General features: G+C 51.6%; 1 long non-coding RNA gene across 1 annotated transcript; it reads left to right on the forward strand.

Moving 5' to 3' along the window:
- The first annotated feature begins 396 nt into the window (after positions 1-396).
- On the forward strand, positions 397-9,825 carry LOC306816658. The gene is made up of 3 exons (XR_013777741.1): positions 397-817; positions 8,853-8,986; positions 9,456-9,825. It is a non-coding gene; the product is annotated as an uncharacterized lncRNA (long non-coding RNA).
- The last annotated feature ends 388 nt before the right edge of the window (positions 9,826-10,213 follow it).

A 10,213-nucleotide genomic window follows, 5' to 3' on the forward strand; every position in this document is an offset into this window, starting at 1 on the left:
CGCTCTCCCCGCTCCGGGGCTCCCTCGTTCCCCTCCAGCTCTCCCGGGGACCCCCACAGCCGATATCGCCCCCTCCCCGCCGGTAAAAAGTGACCGCCACATGGGACCCGGCACGATCCATTCAGGGGCATTTCCAGCTCAGCTTTTGGCTCCTGCAAGATCCAAACATCCCCTGCCCTGGAAAAAGCCGTCCCCTAGAGTCCCGCGATGGATTTGTGGCCAGCGCCCCTCCCCGCTAACCTCCTCTCCCAGGGGAGGGCCGATGCTGCCGTACCCGCTGAGCTGCCGCCTGAGGGGGCGGCCGGGCTACGCGCGAGGTTCTGCGGCTCCTCCTTTTCCCCCCACTCCCCCTCTTTCTGTTCCTGCTCCTCCTCTTGCTTCTCCTGGTCCCTGCTTTTCCTCCCTCTCCTCCTCTTCCTCCCGCTCCCCCTCCGTTCCCCGCTCGGCCCGGGCAGGTGTCGACACCCAAAAGCAGCCGCGCTCTGCTCTGGGAGGTTCCAAAGCGGCCTCGCCCCGCGCGGCGATGGGAATGATAGTGGGAGCACTGGGAGCGGTACTGGGAGCACCGCAGGCGATCCTGAGAGCCCTGGGAAGGAATTGGGAGCGCTTTCCCCCCCAGTACCGCTCTTACTGGGAGCATTGAGAGCAAGGAGCGCCGGGACGCGGCTACAGGCGGCGGTGGGCGGGGCCAAGCACAAGGGCGTGGTTATGCAAATAAAGGAGCGATCGCGCGCTGTGATTGGTGGGCTCGAGCAGCGCGCGGTTTTCCCGGTCATGTGAGAGCCGAGGGGAGCCAGAGCGATGGCGGCGGCGTCTGGTAGGAGGGAGCCAGGACCGGGAGTAGGGACAGGGCCGAGAATAGGGCAGAGATACCGGGAACGGGGCCTGGAATGGGGATAGAGACCGGGAATGGGAGCTGGGATGGGAATATGGGAACAGGACAGGGAGTGTGCAACCAGCAAGCGGAGAGAGAATCTGGGATGGGGATCAGTGTTCAGCAGTGCTGCAGTGAAACCCATCGGGGCTGGGAGCTCTGCAGCTGGGCCTGCCCTGGGCTGCTGCGGCCCAGGGCACAAAGGCTGGAGCTGCAGCCTTGCTCCTGGGGCAGAACAGGAGCCTGGGGCAGGCCCGTGGCCCCTGCACGGCCCCAGCAGGAGGGAGGGCTCTGAGCCCAGGGCTGCTGGCAGGATGGGCTGCTGGGGCCAGCTGGGGGCCCTGAGCAATGCCCAAAGGAACATGGAATGGGACGGTGAATGTGAAAACAGCAACCAGAGAGAGAATATGGGATGAGGATTAGGAAGATGGGACCAGGATTGGAAATGGGAATACGGGAGTAGAACTGGGAGTGGGAACTATGAAATGGGACAGGGATTATAGAAATGGAAGTATGGGAATGAGAGAATAGGAATATGGGAATATGAGAATAGGAACAGGACAAGGAATATGGACCTGGAAATATGGGAAAGGCAACCAAACAGAATATGGGACAGGGACAGGGAATGAAAGAGGGAATGGGATCCAGACTGGAATGGGAGCAGGATGGGACTGGGAGTGAGGTGACAGGGGAATGGGCAGGGGGACATGGGGACAGTTCCAGGGCAGGGGGTCCTTGATCAACTGTCCCAGAACATCCACCAGGATCTCCCAGTGCAGCTGGAGCTGCTGGGACTGGGGTGCCCAAAGCCCTGTGCAACCCCCCAGTCCCTCCCAGGAACCCTCAACTCCCTCGGACCCAGCATCTCTCTTATCCCTGGGAAGATCCCCCCATGTCCCCTTCCACATCTTAGTTCAACTTATTTATTTTTACCCCAGTTTTGTGTGTTTGGGAAGGGCAAAGAAAATCCAGAAAGAAAAGGCCACGGGGAGCCAGGAGGATGTGGAGCCCCAGCCAGGTGTCTTCCCAACATAGATCACCTGGGATCACTGGGGCTCTGCCCACTGGGGGTCACTGGGGATCATCCTGCCGTGGGGGATGGAGATGGAGCAGTGCAGTGTCTTGGTTTGAAAGACAGGTGTCTGCTAAGGAGGGCAGGAGCCTCTCTTGAAACAGAAAATGTAAACTCCCTCCCTCTAAATTAATGTAACTTTGAAATTAATGAGCTCTCAGGCAAAGATGGGAATTGGAATAACAGTTATTCCTTGGGAAAATAAAAATAAAAATATAGTAATACAACAAGAAAAACAGTGACATAGTTGTAATACAACCTAACGCCCTGTTGGTCAGGGTGTTGCTAGCAGTGTGATTAAATGCTGACTACAGCTTTCCTGGAGTGACAGATGTGGTTTGTTGAAACATGATTTTGGAGAAAGGTGTAGTTTCTTTTTTAAGGTCTAGTGGTGATGAAGATGGTCCTGGTCTTCCACTGGGAATTTAGTGGGAAAAGGTTGCTCTGATGTTTCAAATTTTGGATTTTATTTAGGTAGGTTATGCCTTTGCTTGAGGTTAGACTAATCTAAACAGCCTTAAAATACCTTTTTTATGTACTACAGGGACTTTATCCCCTTCCACTGTGTGCAAGGGTTCAGACTGGGCAGGACTTGCTTGAGTGATGGACTCTCAGGTGTTGACTGTTTAGGTGGCTTCTGTTAAGTTCATTTCTCAATTTTTGAAGGCCTCCCCACCAAGTGCCTTTAGGGTAATTTGAAGTAGTCTGTTGTACTGTTCAACTTTCCTGGCAGCTGATTTATGATAAGGGATATTATATATTTATTCAATATCCTGGTTTTTGGCTGAGGTGTTTCTAAGACTGTTCTTGAAATGGGTCCTGTTGTCTGACGATTCTCTCAGGGGTGCTGTGTCTTTATAGGACTTGCTTTTTTGGGCTTCAGACGGTGTTTTGAGTAGTAGTGTGAGGTACAGGGTGGGTTTCTAATGATCTAGTGGTGGCTTCTACAATTGTGATCACGTAGCACTTGCCTTGGGGGGTTTGAGGCAGTGTGATGTAGTTCATTTGCTGGGCTTCTTTATACTTATATTTGGAATACTGCCCCCCATATTAGAGAGGCATTATCGGCTTGGCTTGCTTGATTTTAGCACATGTCTTACAGTTATGGATAACTTGAGAAATTCTATTTATGGTTAAATCTACTTTTCAGTTTTGTGCCTACTTAGAGGTGGCAATTTTGCCTTGATGGCTTGAGGCACTATGGGCCTATTGAGTTAGGAACAACTCTCCCCTATGTTTGTAATTTAAATTTTTTTGTGCCATCTCTATTTTTGCAGCTTGATCTACTTGTTTGTTCTTTTGGTGTTTTTTATTACCTACCTTTTGGGGACATGCCTATCTACAAAATGGACTTTTACAGATAGTTTGTCTGAGTGGCAATGTTTTTCCACTCATCAGCAGCCTCAATTGGTTTTCCTTTATGTTGCTAGCTGGCCTTTTTTTACCTTTCTAGCTAACTCCACAGAGCATTGGTTACTATTTATGATTCAGTATAAAGGTAGAGCTTTGGCCAGTTCTCTCTTTCAGCAGTGTCCAGGGCCAGCTGAATGGCTTTGAGTTCAGCAAGTGCACTTGATTCACCTTCTCCTTCAGTAGCTTGTGTGACTCGTCGTGTGGGGCTCCCTGCGGCCACTTTCCACTTCTGGTTCATCTCAACCATGAGACAGAAACTGTCAGTGACAAGAGCACAGCGTGTTTCTTGTGCTGGTAGTTGGTTGTATGGTGGAGCTTTTTAGCCTGGGTTACTTGTTTCTGCTCCTTTTTGTTAGTGAGACTAAAGTTTTAATCTTGTGGCCAGTTTGTAATTATTTTTTAAAATTTCAGGGCAATTCAGATTTCCAATACAGGCTCACTGTGTGATGAAGGCAATCCATTTATTCTATGTAGTGTTGGTGGTGTGGTGGGTAGAGGGATCCTTTTCTTTAAACATCCACTCCAGAACCGGGGTAGTTGGGGTGCCAAGAGGAGTTGTGCTTTTGTACTAATTACTTTTGAGGTGGGTTGAACTTTCTTATTTTTGTGGGAGTGTAGTTGGCTTCGGTCTTTCTGTAACTTTGACTCTAGAATTCTAGTGCTCAGCCTCGAGTCTCCCCAGGCACCTTCTGCTAAAGGCTCCAGGACAAGCCATTGTTCCTGGCTGCAGAGTAAAGCACATTCCTCACTTTTGGTCCTGTCCTGACTGGGCTAAAGGCTACTGCATGAGCCATTTTCTGCTTAATGTGGGCAAAGGCTTGTTACTGTTCAGGGCTGGAGTTGGAATTGTTCTTCTTGAAGGTAACCAGGTAGAGAGGGCTCACAGTCTGGCTGTACTCAGGAATGTGCATTCTCTAAAATCCTATGGTGCCTAGGAAAGCTTGTGTTTCCTTCTTGCTGGTTGGTGGAGATATTGCAGTGATCTTATTGATAACTTCAGAGGGAATCTGATGCCATCAATCTACTACCTCACTCCCAGGAACTGGATCTCTCGGGCAGGTCCCTTGGCTTTGCTCTTCTTGATGGTGAAGCCAGCTTCCTGCAGAATCTGGATGATCTTCTCTCCTTTCTCACACACTTTTATTGCTGTGTTTGTCCACACAATGATGTTACTGGTATACTGTAGATGTTTTGGAGCTTTTCCCCTTTCTAGTGCAGTTTGGGTTAGTTTATGGCAGATGGTGGGGCTGTGTTTCCAGCCCTGGGGCAGTCGGTTCCAGGTGTGCTGGACACCCCTCCAGGTGAAAGCAAACTGAGGCCTGCACTCTGCTGCCAAAGGAATGGAGAAAAATGCATTGAAAAATTGCAATGTCAGTGGTGCCACTTTGCTGCCTTGGACTCCAGCTCGTACTGGAGTTCCAGCATGTCTGGCACAGCAGCACTCAGCAACTATTGAGAGAGAGACAGGGACTACTGACTGGTGATCAGAATCCAAATTTACTGTGAGCTACATATGCTTATATACTATTTTTAGGAAGGCTAGTATTATTTTTTTTAGTGCATTGATTGGGTTAACCATCACACATATTGCAACTTTTCTACTTAATTCAGTCTTCTTTCCTGTCACCAGTCTTGATCCAATCTTCATGCAATCTTCAAAGCTCTCTGTGTTCTTACCAAGGCCTCTTGGTTATCCAGCTGCTTATGCTAATTAAATCCACAGTACTCTCTGTCTTAGCTCCCACAGTGGAGTCACTCCATTCAAGGCACAATAGCCTACAGTCAATTTCTATTTTCTGTCAGACTTGCCCACAGGCTAATTGCAGCTGTTGAAGGATGAGTGGGTTTTACTGACCACCCTTTGGGTTTCTAGCCAAAATTTTATGGATGGGGATCATGGCATCTTGATTCATCTGATACTGCTGGCAGTGCACCATCGTGATGGCAATTGGCACTTGTTGCTCTCCTACCTTCAAGAGTCCTACTGCAGATGGGTTTTCTGATCGTCCAGGCAAGGTGTTCAATTGCTTAATGCCCTCTGCCTCTACAGCAGCTATTCCAAAAGCCCACCTGAGTCCCTTTGGATCTTTGTAATAGCTGTTCCTGAGAAAGTCTGTGCCTAGAATACACGGAGCATCTGGGCTGTGGAGACCAAAGGCATTCCCAATTAGGGAAAGCAACCCCTGTTTTATTCCCTGGGTCAACCCTGTGCCCCTCTCCCTGTCTGTCAGCCTTTTGGTCACTCCCACTCTGTTCCCCTGTTGGCCTTTTTGCCCTAACCCCACCCTTGGACACCCCCTGTCCCCTGGTAATTGGCCCCTAAAGTTTTCCCCGCCTGCTGATCCCATGTACCAAACCTGAAGCCCCCACAAGCCCCATTGCCTTTGTTCCCTGAACTCTGGATGATGCAGATCTGTGGCTGAAATAAACATCTCTATAAAACCCTTGCAAAGGCCTTTCCTGCTCCTTTATTAGCTACCACCCTAATTAACAACCAGATGCAACACTGGGCCAGTCACAATTGGATGTTTCTGCCACTCCTTCCCAGTCAGGCTCACCTCAGCCTCCAGCAAAGTCATTTCCTGTGATCCTCTTGTCACCCCAACAATGGCAACAGGTTCTTCCCCCACATGTCCTGATGCCATTAGGGTACACTGTGAACCAGTATCAACTAACGCCTCATGTTTCTGTGGCTCTGATGTGCCAGGGCATTGGATCTACTCCATCCAAAAGACCTGGCTTTCCCATGCCTCTCCCTGGCTCGAGGCAGAGCCCCTCTAGCCCTGGTTATTATTTCTTTTTTGGGCATACATACTAGAGGTTCTTTTAAGGGGATCTCACAGGTTATCCTCCTTTCTGTAATACCTGGCAGCTTGGTCATGGGAGGCTCCCTTCACTTTAGTGGAGCTCCCTCTGTTAACATTTCCCTCCCTGAGTTGACACACCCGTGCTGCCAGCACAGAGGTGGGTTTCTCATCTCACCTTTTCCTGTTTTCCCCATGGTTGTGCAAAAAGAACCACTGGTCAGCTCGTGGGGTGTACCCTCTCTCCCTAGCTGGGGGGTGTTGGGCTCTGACTTTGGGGCCTGTGACTCGTACTCATGCTGCATTGATCTTCCTCATCTCTTCCCTTGTCTCCCTCGTCTCTTAAACTCCTCTTTGAGTTCCTTAGCCAGAGCAGAGACATGAGTCTGCATCGGGCTGTTGATCATACTCTTGTAATTTCTGAGCTTGTTGGTGACAGAACCCAGTCTCTTGGTTGTTACCAGCATTAATCATTGCAATGAAGGTGGTATATTGAGATGGTCCTAGATTTGTGAAATTCCACATCTGCCCTGTGCACCTGACTTTGTCATGGCCATTGTCCTGCTGTCCACCCCTCCCAGAGAGCACCTCCAGTGCTGCCACTTCTCTCAGCTGCTGGATCCCTTCCTCAAGGCTCTTCCAGTGCATTCTATGGTGGTGCTCCTGCATTCTCTCTCTGTGGAAAAACCTCTCTCTTACACTCATTAAGAACTACTCCCAGAAAGAAAGGGTGTCTGGCTCCCTTACGACTACCTGATCCACACCTGAGTCCTGGGTCAAGGATCCCAAATTCCTTGCCTCAGTACCATCCAGTTGTACACCTGTACCCAAAAGGTCCCAGACCTGAAGTAATCAGATTGTATAAACCTTATGCCCCCATCATACAATGTCTTTTTGCAAATTACAGAGACTTTTATACTACAGGGAATCAGTGATAATCTCAACCTCTGACTCCCCTACAGGTTGTGAGGACCCTCCTTTCTTATCTTTATTAACTGGGTGCTCTCATTTCATCTTAGACTTTTTAGTTTTTACAAGGGTGACTGCTGCTGGCTGTGCCTGCCCCTGCAGCTCAGCTGGAGCCTGGAGGGTTGTAACGTCTGTGGGTTCCACTGCTGCATCATCAGACTGTCCCTCTGTGAGGCAGGGGAGGGTTTCTCACTAGCTGAAGCAGTGCTTTCCTTCAGCATATGGGAATAGGAATAACAGTGTTTTCTAGGAAAATTAAAATAAAAATATAGTAGTATAAAAACCAGAACCCTGATAGAGTCAGAATACAGCCTGACGCCCTGTTGGTCAGGGTGTTGTTAGCAGTGTGATTAAATGCTGACTATAGTTTTCTTGGAGTGACAGATGTGGTTTTGTTGAAACAATGATTTTGGAGAAAGGTGTAGTTTCTTTTTTAAGTCTAGTGGTGATGAAGATGGACTTGGTCTTCCTCTGGGAATTTAATGGAAAAAGGCTTCTCTGATGTTTCAAATTTTCAGACTTTTTTTGGCTCTTCCTCATGGATGAGGGTGGCATCTCAAATTGAGGATGTAATTTGATCAGTCCTGCAGTGAGATTTAGTGGCTTATTAACCGAAGATATCTTCCTGGACAAAGGGTGGGTCCTGGAAGAGATAAAGAAAACAGCTGCACCTGGCTTTAACAGCTGGCCTATTAACAGAGGATATTCCCCCCCTCCCCCACATCCCATCTTCCCCCGCAGTTATGAGGGATGAGTCATGGAAAAGATAAGGAGCACTGCTCTGCCTGGTTTTAACAGATGGTGATAGAATATATACTTCTGGTTACATCTGGCATTGCAGCCTAAGACTGGCACAAAGCTCTTCCCACACTCAGGGCACTCCCAGGGCTTCCCTCAGTGGTGCCTCCGTTGGTATCTGGTGCAATGAGAGCTCTGTGAGAAGCTCTTCCCACACTTGGGACACTCACAGGGCTGAGCCATCCCAAGGAGCGGGGCTGTGCTGTGCTCTGGTGCCTGTGCCATCCCAAGGAGGGGGCTGGCTGTGGTTTGTTTGGTGCCTGTGCCATCCCCAGGGCAGTGTCCCAGGGCAGCTCTCAGTGTCCCCAGCAGGTCACGCTGTCCAGTGCAGCCGTGCCAGCGGTCACTGCGCACTCGGGGCAGGCTGGGCTGGACGGGGCTCGGGGCAGAAACGCCGCCCCCGGGACTGGGGTCTCCCCCTGCCTCTGGGCCCAGCCCCTGGTGGCAGCGCCTTGGGCAGGGCACGGGGCTGCTGCTGGCCCAGGGGGACAGGCCTTGCCCCCTGCCAGCTGCCTGGGCCCCTCTCATGCCTGTCCCACATCCCTGGGGCTCCTGTCCCTGCTGCTCCCCAACACCTTCACTGCCCCCATCAAAGCCACACTCAACCTCTGCACTGTGACCTCTGGAAAGAAAGAAAGGATGAGAGAAAGGAAGTGTTGTCAGATGACCCTGGCTGGATGCCAGGCACCCACCAAAGCTGCTCTCATTCCCCTCCAGAGATGGACAGGAGACAAAATAGAATGAAGGCTTCATGGGTTGAGATAAGGACTGGAACAGATCACGCAGCAAATGCCATAATGGGAAAAACAGGTTTGAAATTAGAGATATTAATTGAATTTAAATGAATTGAATCAGAGCAGCATAGTGAGAAGTAAAATAAAGCTTTAAAAACACCTTCTGCCCATCTCTCCCTCCTTCCCAGCTCTACCTCCTGCCTCAGTGGGTGCAGGGTCAGTTCATGATGTGTTGTTTCTCCTGCTGCTCGGGGAGAGGAGTGGTTCCCCTGCTGCACCATGAGGTTCCTCCTGGAGATGCTTCTCCATGAACTTCCCCAAGGTGAGTTCATCTCACAGACAGCAGTTCTTCACTAACTGCTGCAGCGTGGGTCACACTTGCATGGGCTCACAAGTCCTGCCAGGACCCTGCTCCAGCGTGGGCTCCTCTCTGCACGGGTTTGCAGGTCCCTGCCAGGTCCCTGCTCCAGCACAGGTTTCTCATGGGGTCCCAGTCTCCTCTCAGGCATCCCCCTGCTCCGGCACGGGCTCCTCCAGGCGCTGCAGGTGCATCTCTGCACTCCGTGCCCTCCATGGGCTGCAGGGGCCCGGCTGCCTCAGCACAGACTGCACCATGGAATGTCAGGGCAATCAGCTCCAGCCCCTGGAGCAGCTCCTGCCCCTCCTCCTGCCCTGCCCTGCCTGTGTGCACAATTGTTCCTCTCACATGTTCTCACCCTGCTCTTCCCTGGCCACAGTTACAACTCCACTATAACCCAATCCTGGTGTCACCCCCTTTTCCCTCCCCACAGGGCTCCTGCCCCAGCTCCTGCAGCCCCCGGGAGGGAATTTGGAGAGGGGGCAGAGGGGGTGGGCAGCCCCCACCATGGGATGACCCCAGCCCAGCCCCTTTGTTCAACACCAAGCTGGGCTTGTGGCCACAGGAGGAAGAGGCCGAGGGGAAGCAGATACTGCAGGTGGGACAGTGCTAAGGCTCAGGGCAAGGTCCTGCCCTGCACACCTGGCTCAGGTGTGACCCTGCCCTGGGAAAGGAGCAGGACATTCCCATTCCCACAGATCCTGTCCCCAAAATCCCACTCTTGGGATCCCTCACCCATCTCTGCAGTCCCTGCTCCAGCATCTCCAGGTGTCTGGGAAGAGTCCAAAGGGATGGAATTTCCCACCCAGGGTCCCCAGCAAGCCCCACTTTGGATCTGCTGTCCCCCAGTTTTCCCAGTTTCCCTCTCCTTTTCCCCAGGCCGGGTTTCCCCCACCCCCAGTGGGTGGGAGCAGCCGAGAGCTCCGCGCTGCCCATCCCGACCTGTCCCGGCTCCATCCCTGCTCCTGCCACGGGCTGCAAGGGTTCAGGAACGGGGCAGGAGCAGTGGGGATGGGGGAGCGGTGATGGAGAAACAGCAGGAGAAGAGGTGGAGGGATTAAGATGAGGAGGAAGAGGAGGAGGAGTGGGAGGAAGAGCTGGGATAGAGGATGAGGAGCAGGAACTGGAAGCAGAGGGACCACGCAGTCCAGCCCTCGCTGTGTCCGCAGCCCTCCCGCCCCTGGGACATTG

The sequence above is a fragment of the Erithacus rubecula genome, assembly GCF_903797595.1.
Source record: "Erithacus rubecula genome assembly, contig: scaffold_786_arrow_ctg1, whole genome shotgun sequence".
In the NCBI taxonomy this organism is placed as follows: Eukaryota; Metazoa; Chordata; class Aves; order Passeriformes; family Muscicapidae; genus Erithacus; species Erithacus rubecula.